Source organism: Tachysurus vachellii, chromosome 8 (genome assembly GCF_030014155.1).
Source record: "Tachysurus vachellii isolate PV-2020 chromosome 8, HZAU_Pvac_v1, whole genome shotgun sequence".
NCBI classification, from domain to species: domain Eukaryota; kingdom Metazoa; phylum Chordata; class Actinopteri; order Siluriformes; family Bagridae; genus Tachysurus; species Tachysurus vachellii.
The window spans coordinates 4,443,709-4,457,260 of record NC_083467.1 but is presented as its reverse complement, the minus strand read 5'-3'; the positions used below and the strand labels follow the sequence as shown (position 1 = coordinate 4,457,260).

At 40.6% G+C, this 13,552-nt stretch overlaps 1 protein-coding gene across 2 annotated transcripts in view; it reads right to left on the bottom strand.

The window, feature by feature from the left end:
• tmeff2a (transmembrane protein with EGF-like and two follistatin-like domains 2a) overlaps positions 1–13,552 on the bottom strand; it is a 98,695-nt gene that overhangs the window by 27,859 nt on the left and 57,284 nt on the right. The gene's annotated exons all lie outside the window — the stretch shown is intronic.

Genomic DNA, 13,552 nt, shown 5'->3' with positions numbered 1-13,552 from the left:
CGGTTTCCTGTTTGAGTATCCATGCTTTTTCAAACATGTCTATTAAAACTCTATGTTTGTGAAACATGTCACTTCTAACTACACAATATTTCATATAATTTGAGATAAAATTCCAGCTCCAGGTGCTGCAGTTAGTGGTCATTCTGCTCTCTCTGTTCCTTTCAGAAATCCAAGTTAAAACCTGGGGGGCACGGTGGCTTAGTGGTTAGCACGTTCGCCACACACCTCCAGGGTTGGGGGTTCGATTCCCGCCTCTGCCTTGTGTGTGTGGAGTTTGCATGATCTCCCCGATCTCTCCGGGTACTCCGGTTTCCTCCCCCGGTCCAAAGACATGCATGGTAGGTTGATTGGCATTTCTGGAAAATTGTCGTGAGTGTGTGAGTGAATGAGAGAGTGTGTGTGCCCTGCGATGGGTTGGCACTCCGTCCTTGGTGTATCCTGCCTTGATGCCCGATGACGCCTGAGATAGGCACAAGCTCCCTGTGACCCGAGGTAGTTCGGATAAGCGGTAGAAAACGAATGAATGAATGAAAGTTAAAACCTGTTGATTTTTGAAAGAGTTTGTTGTTTGCTCGGGAAAATCTTCAACAACTGAACAACATGGTCTGAGTTGATTTTATTTAGAGATCCTGCCATTTAATCAGGTGCATAGAGTACGCTTTCGTCTCAAACGTGGATTGATGTTGTAGAACATGTCTGTGGGATCAATTCCTCTGCTTATGAATGTTCGTGTTGAATAATTGAAATGACTTGAACATTAATTTTAAAACATCTTGGGAGTTCCTCACATGTCTTGAACATTATTCTGTAATGTCTTGAGCATTCCTTTGAAAATGGCTTGTGTTCTTTTGTTTCTTTTAAATGTCTCGAATGAGTTTAAAACATCTAGAATATTCATTTCGAAGCATCTTGATTATTCCTTTGAAACGTATTGAATTCTAAATGTCCTGAAGGTTCGAATATATATCACAAAAATATCTACATATTTACAATCTTCATTTTGAAACGTCTTGAGCATTAAAGGACTTGATGTTTAAAAAAATGCCTAAAAAATGTTTTAACTGTCTTAAATGTTAGTTTGAAATGTTTTCAGCATCTATTTTTAATATCTTGAACATTTCTATTGAAACACCTTAAGTGTTCCTTCGAAATGTCTTGAATATTTTAAATGTTCCTAAATATAACATCCGATTGAAACTTCTTGAACATTCGTTTGTTGAAATGTTTTGAACGTTTTTAAATGTCTTGTAAAATGTTATTTTACTTCACTGCTTTGATTAAAAAAAAAAAAACCTGTCACACATGATGCTCTGATGGCTTCTATGAGGTGACAGCTGATAAAAGGCTGTGAACAGTGCGCTGTCCTCTACCTTATATTTTTTCACATTTTTGCCCATCCTATATGTCAGACCTCTCTTCTTTCCGCCACAGTCTCTTGACCTTGAGGTCATTTCGCCTCGTACGAGCCTTGCCAATCAAAATGGCACCTGTCTCTCTCTGGCAGTAATCTAGGTATAAACCCTCCATTACTGCAGAGACTCATCTTTATACGTCTGCTGCTGTTGATGCACTCCGTTCTGCCCTCTCCATCCTGCCCAAGTCATTATTTTATATTTCCCAAAATATAATAGAAATCCTCTTCTGGCCCAAGGGTAACCTATATTAATATAGTACGTCCTTTTGTGAGAAGCAGAAGACTCAGGCAGGCTGGGATCCATCTTTTCCTATCTCTCTCTCTCTCTCTCTCTCTCTTTTGTTTCATTTCATTCAGATCTCTCAACATCTGACAGATTTACATTTCATCAATGCTGGCCCTGACTATATTAATAACTCTAGAGGTATTTGATTAAGCAGGGGGAGAATAGCAAATGATCTGATGGTGACATGAAACGATTGTGTTTTTCCTTCATATCAGGTCCTTCTGTCTCTGCAGTCTACAGGCCACATCTGTCACAACTAAAGAAAGAGCTTATTGAATAATTTAAAATTTTTAGTGTTTTTTGAGTAAAAAACAACAACAACAAAAAAAAAACCCTCTTAATTTTAATTCCATTCTTTCAGTTAACCTGCGCAAGGATCCGTTAAGTGCTTTTGTCAAGGTGCCATCTCCATTGAGCAAAGAGAGGACTGATTTAAATAAAAACAGCTTTGCATCTGGATTGCATAATTCTCTCATCCCCTGAACACACAGCGATAAGATGCAGCCCAGAGCACCGTGTAAATAAATATATAAATATAACTCTGACTCACTTTTTCCAGCTCCCTCTGATCTGCTTTATACTGCAGTCTGTGAAGTACCGAGCATTAAAAATCTAATTTCCTCAGAAGAAAGAAGAAGAAAAAAAAAAACAGAGTGGTGCAAGAGAGCAAGATGTATAACTGCTCTTAGGAAAGGATCTTAATGACACCCCAAAGACTGCATACTGCTGTCACCATTTACATGAATGCAATCCTTTTAATCTGTACAAGGTAAGTCATCAACTGCTTATCAATTTTATAGATTACAGTTTAGTGACTTTGTATTCGATATTATCACCTGCACTAGGTTTCCAATTTATCTCCTATATTGTTATTCCTAATGAACCTTGGCTGAAATGAAGTAGACGGTCTGTGACGAGATCCACGAATACGGTATGAAAGAAGTATAAAATATTTTTTTATAGAAATTCTATATATTTGCGGATAACATTTGACCATTCCAGACCTATATCTACATCACTGCAGCTAAAATGTTGAGATTAGATTACCCAATGTCTCGAACCCCTAACCTCGTTACCATGGTGATCGAGCGAGCAAGAAAAGTCCGTGCTCCGAGGAGCTGGCGAGGCTGACTGTCGTCGCCTCGGAGAGGTGAGGTCATTAATTCTCCCTGGTAACAGTAGGCGAGGGTGTTTCTTTTATAAAGATCTGAGACCAGACGCAAATAAATAAATAAATAAATAAATAAATAAATAAATAAAACCAACGGCTGTTTAATGAGAAGACCAGATAAGACCAGATAAGTTTCAACCGCAGATGGAAAGCAGGTAAATAAATAAATATGTTTATAAAAGTAACAGCTTACAAATAATGGTTTGGCACGAAGTTCTCACTCCGTAATTGGCTCCCGTGTGCTACTAGGTATCGATTATAGAAAATCTAATGACATTAAATAATAATTGGTTCTCACGATGAAACCCTGGCTGGAGCAGTAAACGGATTTTGCCATACAGTAATTAGGATTAATGAAGTGCTGGTGAATCCATAGAGATGCATCACTGCAGGCTGCTGTGATACAACGATTAATCACTGCAATTAGACTATGACACTGTTTACAATAACGTAACAACTGCCTTTTGATTAGGTATCAGACATCCATGTGCGGCTGGAAAGATGAGAAAGCTCACGGGGAAAAAATAAGAAGGCAAAAATGGATACGGCTGGCCTATAAACTGAAATAATGAGGTTACTCCACCTCGTGCAGTGTCTCAGGTAAGTGTCTTTAAAGTTCTGGACTGTAATTAAAACCAGCAAACAGTGTTTTAATGAGAGAGTGAGAGACGACGCTTTCAGCATAACGAAGTAGCTCATTATCGTTTATTCCTTTCCGTCGTCTCCTTCGCTCTGGTTGTATGACCTGGTTTTCTTGACAGAAGGCGTTTATACTTTACGTTTACTTACATTTCTTCTGTCTTTCTTCTCTGTATCAATCTTGGTTTGTGATCATTAGCAGTCACCGTGTGCTTTGCTTATTTCCAACACGAAAACATGACACTCGCGTTTTTTAACAGGTTCGGAGACAGAGGTTACGAATACATGACCCCGGTGATTCGTTCGAGGCTTTGCATTAAACGTAGCTTAGCCTGAAGGCCCCAGAGATCTGGATTTAAAAAAAAAAATAATTTGCTGTGAGAAAACAACAAACAATATTTCCAGAGGAGGATAAACATGACCTTAATGCAAATTTTGTTTCAACAGCAGATTTAGCTGAGGGAAGAATGAAACTTGGTGCAGTTAAGGGTGAATTCTGCGCTCCGGCGTGTTCTGGGTAGTTAAAGGGAACAAAAACTCAGAACATCTAAAGAAAAATAGACCTATGTCTATTGTGTCCAAATTTGATCTGAAGAAAGCAAAGCATTATATGTGATTTTATATAAAAGAAGAAGAAAAAAGAAAGGGCAAAGCTTGGCCAAGCAATCTGTCAGAATTACAGAAATATGAAGAGGAACGAGGATTGAATTGAAAAGATACAAAAGCTGCCAGGTTGAAGGCAGTTATAAAGAAATAAAGAAGACACACAAGTTATTAGAGATTATATACAGATTAATATCTTTCAGCTGGCAACAATTCTTTTTAACTTTTTTATTTTCAAGTTGTTGACCTCATTTATTAAAACACCAATATTTATTAAACTGGAACCGGGTTAAAAATCGTCAACAACCACAAAATATTAAAACATGGAAGGAACAAACTAAGTCAACTTAGTGGGAAGAAATGTGTTCAGAATTTTTTTTTTCTTTAAAACGCTTTGTGAAGTGTTTCGTAAAAAAAATTTGACGGTCGAACTCATGGCTATGTTTTTGAGCAAAATAAGAGCGTTTCCACACACAATGTGACGTATTTATAGGATTGGGTCGAAACAGCTGTGTGGCCACGTGTTAGTGAGAATAATCAGAAACCAGGACTTTGCTAGGAGTGTAAAGATTGCATTGTGAAGTGGTGGATAAAGGTCACAAGGTCTGATAAGTTCACATTCACCCTGTTTCAAAGCGAGTACCAGTCATTCCCAGTGCCTGCTATACATAACAAATCTCTGGCCACAGTGTTACGATCTGGGGTTTCTTCAGTTGTTCAGTTCAGGTTGAGTCTTAGCAACATTATGTGGCAACAATATTAAATCACCTGATGACCTGAATGTACTAGATGACCAGTTTATCCCATCAGTGTATTTTTTCCTTCCCTGACAGCACAGGTGTATGATTGCAAAATTCATCAGGCTCAGATTGTCAAACAGAGTTTCAGGGAGAATAAAGAAACTTTCACGAGTCCTGACCATGACCCCAGTGAAAGTCTTTGAGATGTAATGGAGAAGACTACAGAGTGATTTGACTCCCTGCATACTCGATGCAAGATGTCAAAATCCTGGGCCAAAAATGGATGCAGCTCTGGATAGAAATACATAAAAATGTCATGAAATTGCATAAGCTAAAGTCTAAACAATGACAATCAAAGCTAAAGGTGGTGCAGCAAAATATTAGTATATAAAGCACATAGTATATACAAAATCAGGGTTCCCACTCTTTTTCAGAGATCATTTTCCAGGACTTTTCCAGGACATTTCAAATTTAGCAAAAAAAGACAAGGCTCACAGATTCACGGCCTAAAGTAATATGTTCTTCTCTCCAGAAGTCTTAAAAACAATGTACACTTTATGGCTATTACGTAACTATACTTTTAAAGACAATTTGTCATGTGAATGAAATTTCAACAATTATAAAATAAAAAGACGGCACATATTAATACCCTTTCCTTCCTCAGGCCAATCCCGTCATGCATGCTTTAGTTTGCTGTGCATTCCCCTTGCACATGATATTCAGATTAACAAGGTTAATATAACCTGCTTACCCGTCACCATTTGCTGAAAACATTTGAGCACTTAAACCATTCCTAGCAGCTGAAACCGCCAACACAAGACAGCGTCATCCGTCACAGCGAGATTAAACAGCATAACAAAAAACCCGTCAAAACTCAGCGTCCCTGTACAGAGCGCTTTCTGTTACTAATTGTTTTGACCAGTTTGTAAACTGTTCTTTAAATGATCAAGAACATTTAAAAATAATAATTTTCCAGGACAACAAGATTTTTTCCAGGACAATTTATGTTTTCTCTCATTTTCCATGTGTTTTCCAGGACTGGAACATTGGTCATTAATTTTTCAGGATTTCCAGGTTTTCCAGGACGCGTGGGAACCCTGAAAATATTAGTATAAACCCTATTTGTAGGGTCTCCTTTTGTGACAAATTCTTCATCAGTTCATCTTGGAAATAACAGGTACAAGTCCTGCACTGTGGCCAGAGGGATTTTGAGACAGGTCACTACCTGATGCTGGTAAAGGAAAATGTTTCCTGACTATTAAAACACATCAAAGTGGCTCAATAATATTCAGCTCTGATGACTTAGCAGGTCATGGGAGATGTTCAACTTCATGGTAATGTTCATCACACCACTATGTCACCTGTCCTGCTGTGTGTATTGCTGCGTTATTGGCATGATACACGGCACCACATTCAGGGTACAATGTTCACTTGTGCCTTTCGGTGAACATTCTACTCCAGAATGGTTCAACAGACCTTGGCTAGAGAACTCACCCATCTAGCACAAGTAGTGGGAATGATATTGCAGCCCAAACAATCACTGATCCACCCTCGTGCATCACTCTGAACATGCAACAGTCCAAGCGTCTTTGAGGTTTCTCCACACTTTAACTCTCCCAGATATAGGAAAGAATGTGAAGACGGACTCATCATAGAACAAGACATGTTTCACATTGTCCGCAGCACAAGATTTCCACTGCTGGAACATTGACACCAGTGACCAAAGGTTTGATAATAGCCCATGAATATTGACCCTGTAGAACTCAGTTTTGGTGGAAACAGAATGTAGAGTCGATGTACACATTTAATTCCGCAGTCAGTTAAGCAGCTGAGGTTTCATATTTTTTGTATATAATCTGCGTCCTGACATCTCTCCCAGACAATTTCCATTTGGACAGTGGACAGTTACTCCTGTCCTACATGGTGGTATGCCAACAATACACTGGATACTCTTTTGAAATCTGTGAAGATTGGCCACTAGGTCATGCATTTATAGGCATGAAACCTCCAACACTATATTGGCCACCGTTTCAGTTATATATATATATATATATATATATATATATACACACACTCACTGGCCACTTTATTAGGTACACCTTACTAGTACCGGTGTGGTCTTCTGCTGCTGTAGCCCATCCACCTCAAGGTTCGACGTGTTGTGCGTTCAGAGATGCTCTTCTGCATACCTCGGTTGTAACGAGTGGTTATTTGAGTTACTGTTGCCTTTCTATCAGCTCGAACCAGTCTGCCCATTCTCCTCTGACCCCTGGCATCAACAAGGCATTTGCGCCCACAGAACTGCCGCTCACTGGATATTTTCTCTTTTTCGGACCATTCTCTGTAAACCCTAGAGATGGTTGTGCGTGAAAATCCCAGTAGATCAGCAGTTCCTGAAATACTCAGACCAGCCCGTCTGGCACCAACAACCATGTCACGTTCAAAGTCACTTAAATCAGCTTTCTTCCCCATTCTGACGCTCGGTTTGAACTGCAGCAGATCGTCTTAACCATGTCTACAAGCCTAAATGCATTGAGTTGCTGCCATGTGATTGGCAAATTTCTAATCAGCCAATCACATGGATCTTTGGATATATATAAAACAACCTTCAACCTAGGTGGCTTTTTGATTTGTATCTAAACTTGTTCCTCTTCATATTAATGAAATTCCTATTATTTTCATATTATTGCCATTCTTATGATTCTTGTTTTGCGTGTTAATAAAAGAAATAAAACCAGACAGAATAAACTTCTTTTTAATTTTGTCCTGAGCGGATACAAACTTAAAGTTTTGCCTACTATATTACAGTGGAAGCGATACGCTGCCCTACGTCCGTCTGTATTAAAGGATGCGTCATGCCGTAAACACTCATTTCACCGTGCCTATATATGAATCCCACAGAGATTATTACAAAGTCTTTCTGAAACCTTTTCCTACTAAAGAATCAGTGTGTGATGAAAAGAATCAGTTCACATACAGAGTAGCATTAGAAGACGGATTGTAAAGGAAGCATTTGTATGCGGTCAGTGTTTCTGCTAGTCATGGTGAGTTTGGTTAACAAAGAGACTCTAGGAAAAGACTCCAGGAGTAAAGCGTACCTGAAACTCAATAATAAAGGTGGCTAAATGCAGCAAGACGTGCTGCCAACGTGTTCAAAATATGCTATGAATAAATGAATAAGAGTGCCGACATGGAGGTGCGCATTATGTTAATGGGGTAAATGTGAATAATAGGCATTTCAAAGGCTTTGTTGAATCGCTATCAGCACTGTGGTTGTGAACCCACGGTGAGTATCTAATACAGAACCCCAACCTCACTGTGCTAACACCGCCATTCTGAGGAGCTCATTATTTACTAAAGTAATTTAGATCAATTTTCTCATGACCTCAGTGATAGAATTTGGCGTCGGTTGGTAGAACTGGACTTCTAGGGCTTATAACACGTACCTTCAGGACATTTACGGAACATCCAAAATTCCATTCCATTCCACTTATTAAAATCTACTGATGAAAGAAAGAAAAAAGAAAGAAAGAAAGAAAGAAAGAAAGAAAGAAAACTCCTCACAGAAGTTAAGAAAAACGAACCGACACGTTAACACAATTAGTATGGCATGCATTTTTAAATCCCTGAATAAAATTATATACCAAGTTGACAAACAATCCCAAGGACAGAACTGCTATACTATTCTAATATGCAGGGTTTTTATTAGGCAAAAAGTATAGTTATTCTTTAGACCCTATCAGCACCAACATACTGGTGATATTTTTCTCACAGTTTTGAGAAATCTAATGTTTTTTTTTCTGTGAGGGTCCTGAGACACCTAGAGATGTACTGTACCAGCTCCAGTTGGATTCAGCTTCATCACGATTTCAGACAGTCAAGAGGAGATGTCAACTGCATGTGGTCTTTGAGGACAACAACATACTAATCATCAATACACAATTGTCGGACTGTATATTTTTCATCACACCCTTCAGTGTCACCCAAACGAAGTTCCCTTTTGAGTTTGGTTCCTCTTAAGGTTTCTTCCTCTTCCATCTAAGGGAGTTTTTCCTCACCACAGTCACACATTTAAATATATCTAATATTAATCTTGAAGAGGGGGGCACGGTGACTTAGTGGTTAGCACGTTCGCCTCACACCTCCAGGGTTGGGGGTTCGATTCCCGCCTCCGCCTTGTGTGTGTGGAGTTTGCATGTTCGCCCCGTGCCTCGGGGTTTCCTCCGGGTACTCCGGTTTCCTCCCCCGGTCCAAAGACATGCATGGTAGGTTGATTGGCATCTCTGAACAAATTGTCCGTAGTGTGTGATTGTGTGAGTGAATGAGTGTGTGTGTGTGCCCTGCGATGGGTTGGCACTCCATCCAGGGTGTATCCTGCCTTGATGCCTGATGACTCCTGAGATAGGCACAGGCTCCCCGTGACCCGAGGTAGTTCGGATAAGCGGTAGAAAATGAATGAATGAATGAATGAATTAATCTTGAAGATTTGTATAACACTAACCTTTGTATAATATTAAACTTTCTGTACTACTTTTTCTTGTTAAAAGCACTAAACAAATGAATTAATTCGAATTTTAATATTTTTTCTTAAATTGCCATGTTTTTCTTACACACTTAAACCTGCAGTACATAAGAACGTCACAGCATGTTAACCCACGCAACGTGACGCATCTGAATGTGTGACCTGCTTTCGACTTCATACTTCCACAGTATAGAGGCGCTAAAGGCCATAACGCATTGCAGTGACAGGATCAGTATCATATGTGTTTTGAAACTGCAGACTCTGATTCCCACAGCTTCACAGGCTTGTTTTAGATTTCCTTATCACAGTGTACACACACAAACTCACACACACACACCATCACACCCAATCAGACACATCACACTGCTCCTGTGAGTGAAGCTTCTAAAACCGGACACTGCACTCCAGGCTTCTGTTACCCAGCATGCACTGCTGGCCCTGGCAGTTCCTCAGACGGATGTGTGTGCGCGTGTGTGTGTGTTGGAAATCCCTGAGGGGGTCTTGGTGATCTGTGTGCGCTTTTCTGTAAAGTGCTCAATAGGCTTCCGCGGCTTCCCGCAAGATTTATCTCCGACCATTAAAATACATTTGATTTTTATCACGCCAAACTGCCGCTGTGCTTTCCTAATTCTCTTTCTCTCCGCTCCCTACCTCCACCTCCCTGCCTTTTATCATTCTACATCTCTTCCGCCGCCTCTGCCGCTATCGTTCGCCTTATCGACTTCCCCCCAGCTGTCTTTCTTGCTCTCTCTTTCTCTTCCAGCCTGGTATATTGACGCTCGTCCTGTCTTATCGCTTTTCTTTTGTCTCGCTGTCCATTTTTCTCTTCTCCCCTGCTTCGTTATTCTCAATTTGTCTTGCAGCTCCATCTTGTCTGTCAACAATAGAAAACATCTATTTTCCAACCCAACTTAATGTTAAGCGACTGACTAATGAAATATATACATATAGTACACATACTGAACGAAGCACCAACACCACGTATATGCTTGCATCTTATACAGCGGTTAGTTCCGGCCCTCTAATGTGATTGGTCAAGCGCTGATCCAAGAGTGCTTATACTTCCTACAACCACACTGTAACCTTATGCTCATCTGTGTTGGCCATGCAAAATTCCACTTGCTGTTTCAAAACGGTTACTACAGTAGTCACAGCTGAGTGATGTCATCAGTGGTCTTGACAATTTTACAAGAACATAATTCATTCAATCATTCATTTTCTACCGCTTATCTGAACTACCTCGGGTCACGGGGAGCCTGTGCCTATCTCAGGCGTCATCGGGCATCAAGGCAGGATACACCCTGGACGGAGTGCCAACCCATCGCAGGGCACACACACACTCTCATTCAATCACGCACTCACACACTAAATTGGCACTAAAGATGCCAATCAACCTACCATGCATGTCTTTGGACTGGGGGAGGAAACTGGAGTACCCGGAGGAAACCCCCGAGGCACGGGGAGAACATGCAAACTCCACACACACAAGGCGGAGGCGGGAATCGAACCCCCAAACCTGGGGGTGTGGGGCAAATGTGCTAACCACTAAGCTACCGTGCCCCCGTAAGAAAATAATTTTAACTTAAATTTAGAAAGCTGCTCCAATTCATGTGTGTAATCTTTAACTTAAAGTTAATGGGTAATCAGATTAAAAAAAATCAAATATTATCTAGTGTAAATATTTTTTTTTAAATTACACTAGTGTGTTTTTACATGAATATTTTTTCAGCAGCCGCTCTGTTTCTAATCAGTGCCCACTTTTCCTCCTTATTCAAAACAGCTTGAATATTGGTTTGAAATCTACAGACACTTTTCCCACTGTGTTTAACCATGGGGTATTGTCGTTATGAATAATAATAATAAAAGTATTTAAGGAACAGACTGAAACATTAGCAGAAGTTGTATATCAAAGCACAGCTGGTCAACTACACAACAAACTTATTAAGAGTAAAAGAAAAAAGATTCGAAAGCTGCAAAAGATTACAAATCCTGCTTGGAAACCTAACATTTTATTTCTTGAATATGAAAGCATACAGGCCAGATGCTGTAAGCAAGTGAAAACTTAGCAAGCAGGAGCCACCTTATCTCTTCAAGACTGTTTTGAGTGTACTGACTGGAACATCTTCTGGGAGGCTGCAACCAACGGCAATTCCATCAACTTGAAGGAGTACACGGCATCAGTAACCAGCTACCAATGAACCAGAAGCCATGGGTGACTGCCTAGGTGTGTGTGCTGCTTAAGTCTAGAGACTTAGACTTCAGACCAGTGGCCAGGATGGCCTTAAGGACAGCAAGGGCCAAACTGTACCGAGTCATCAGAGAAGTAAAGCACGCACATTCCCAGACAATCCACAGCGACTTCCTGGACAACGGAGAGACCCGGCACATGTGCCAGAGCATCCACATGATCACATACTACAAGACAGCTTCACCTGCCTGTGACAGTGATGCCTCCCTCCAAGATGTGCTGAATGACTTCTATGCCAGGTTTGAGGTGCAGAAAAACGTAGCGACAAGGAAGACCATGTCTGCTCAGCCCACTGCTCAGACTGCTCAGCCCACTGCTGTTCACTTTGCTGACTCACGGCTGTGTAACGATGCACAATTTGAATCACATCGTTAAGTTTGCCGATGACACGACTGGGGTGGGTCTCATCAGCAAGAACGATTAGTCAGCATACAGAGAGGAGGTGCAATAGCTGAATGCCTGGTGTAGATCCAACAACCTGTCTCTGAATGTTGATAAAACTAAAGAGATGCACACCCATATCAGGTTCTATAACCTGCACCTGGGCCCCATTCCTGGGTCCTGGGTCTTTTAGAGTTAGTTGTGCTCTGCTTACAGCTCGTTCATACCCTTTCATGACCTATGGGACAGACCGCTCCCGGTGTGTGTTAGCATTGGTATTAGCGTTCTTTAGTATCAGCCATGATGCAGCGTCAAGTTTAATTGAAAGTAAACTACACCAGGTTCACTAGAAGGGATCGAGACGCTGCATCGCTTGCCACACTCTGGGCGTCCACTCACGCTTCCTGCAGACAAGTAGAAGCCGGAATAAGGTGATGTAGATGCCATTTTATGTCCTTGCTGGTATGCTCCACTTTGTCACATGTCCTACCCGAGCCTATAAATCAGCGTGATTTCACACAGAGCTTCAGGCACAACTTCCGCAAAGATTAGCTTCTACTTTCTGTCCTTTTCATTTGGTTTCTGCTACAAATGGCACAGCATAGCTACAGTACAGCTAATGATGGTTTTGTCTGGGGCTATATAACATACTGTAATAGAATAATTCCGAGTTAAATCCACTCGAATACTAAAAGCACTATCTGTCCACAAATGAGATGATCATTGAATTAGGTCTCAAACCATGAAAAAAAAAAACATCTCAAATAAAAGCTCAACCATGTCTTATGTCTTCTCCCTGTGCCATCTCTTTCCTCTTTATTTACTGATTGCTCTACTGTGAAGATCAGAACTCCTGTTGGTGCAGGAGCTTTTCTCTCTTTGCTCCCTATAACACTGCCTTGTGTTATAAGACAGTCTTTACCGCCGTCTCCAGTCTGCGAAAGACACAGTATAAAAATAAATCACTTATTATTATGAACAGGACAAAAGAGGAAGCATAAAGAGGACGAGAAAAACAATTCCAAAAGAAAGCCAAGTCGCATTCTTCCAAACCAGTGGAGCGCTAATATCAGAGCACTCCTGAAAGAGTCGGAGTCCCGACGGACACAGGGAAACGGTTGAAAAAGGACAGAGTGAAAGGAAGGGAGTGACACATTTCAGATGTGCCTCATATCCATGTGGAGCTGCTTACACCAGGCTGTCACTCACTTAGTGGGGGGTTAAGGGGTGCTTTGTGGGGATGGGAACAGTGTAAAGGGTAAAATGAACCAAAACAACACAATGAGCCTGTATGTGTGTGTGTGTGTGTGTGTGTGTGTGTGTGTGTGTATGTGTGTTTTCATATATACATACATATGAAAGTGTTGCATCTAATTTAATGAAACATAGTGATACATTTTGTTATGTGTGTCTGTAGGGAGGTAACAAGTGATAAAAAGAGACTGTGTGTGTGTGTGTGTGTGTGTGTGTGATGCAGAAAGACTGATAAAGAAAATAACTGTGAATTACATTTTAATGATCAAAAGATATTTGGACTGGATGTGCCTG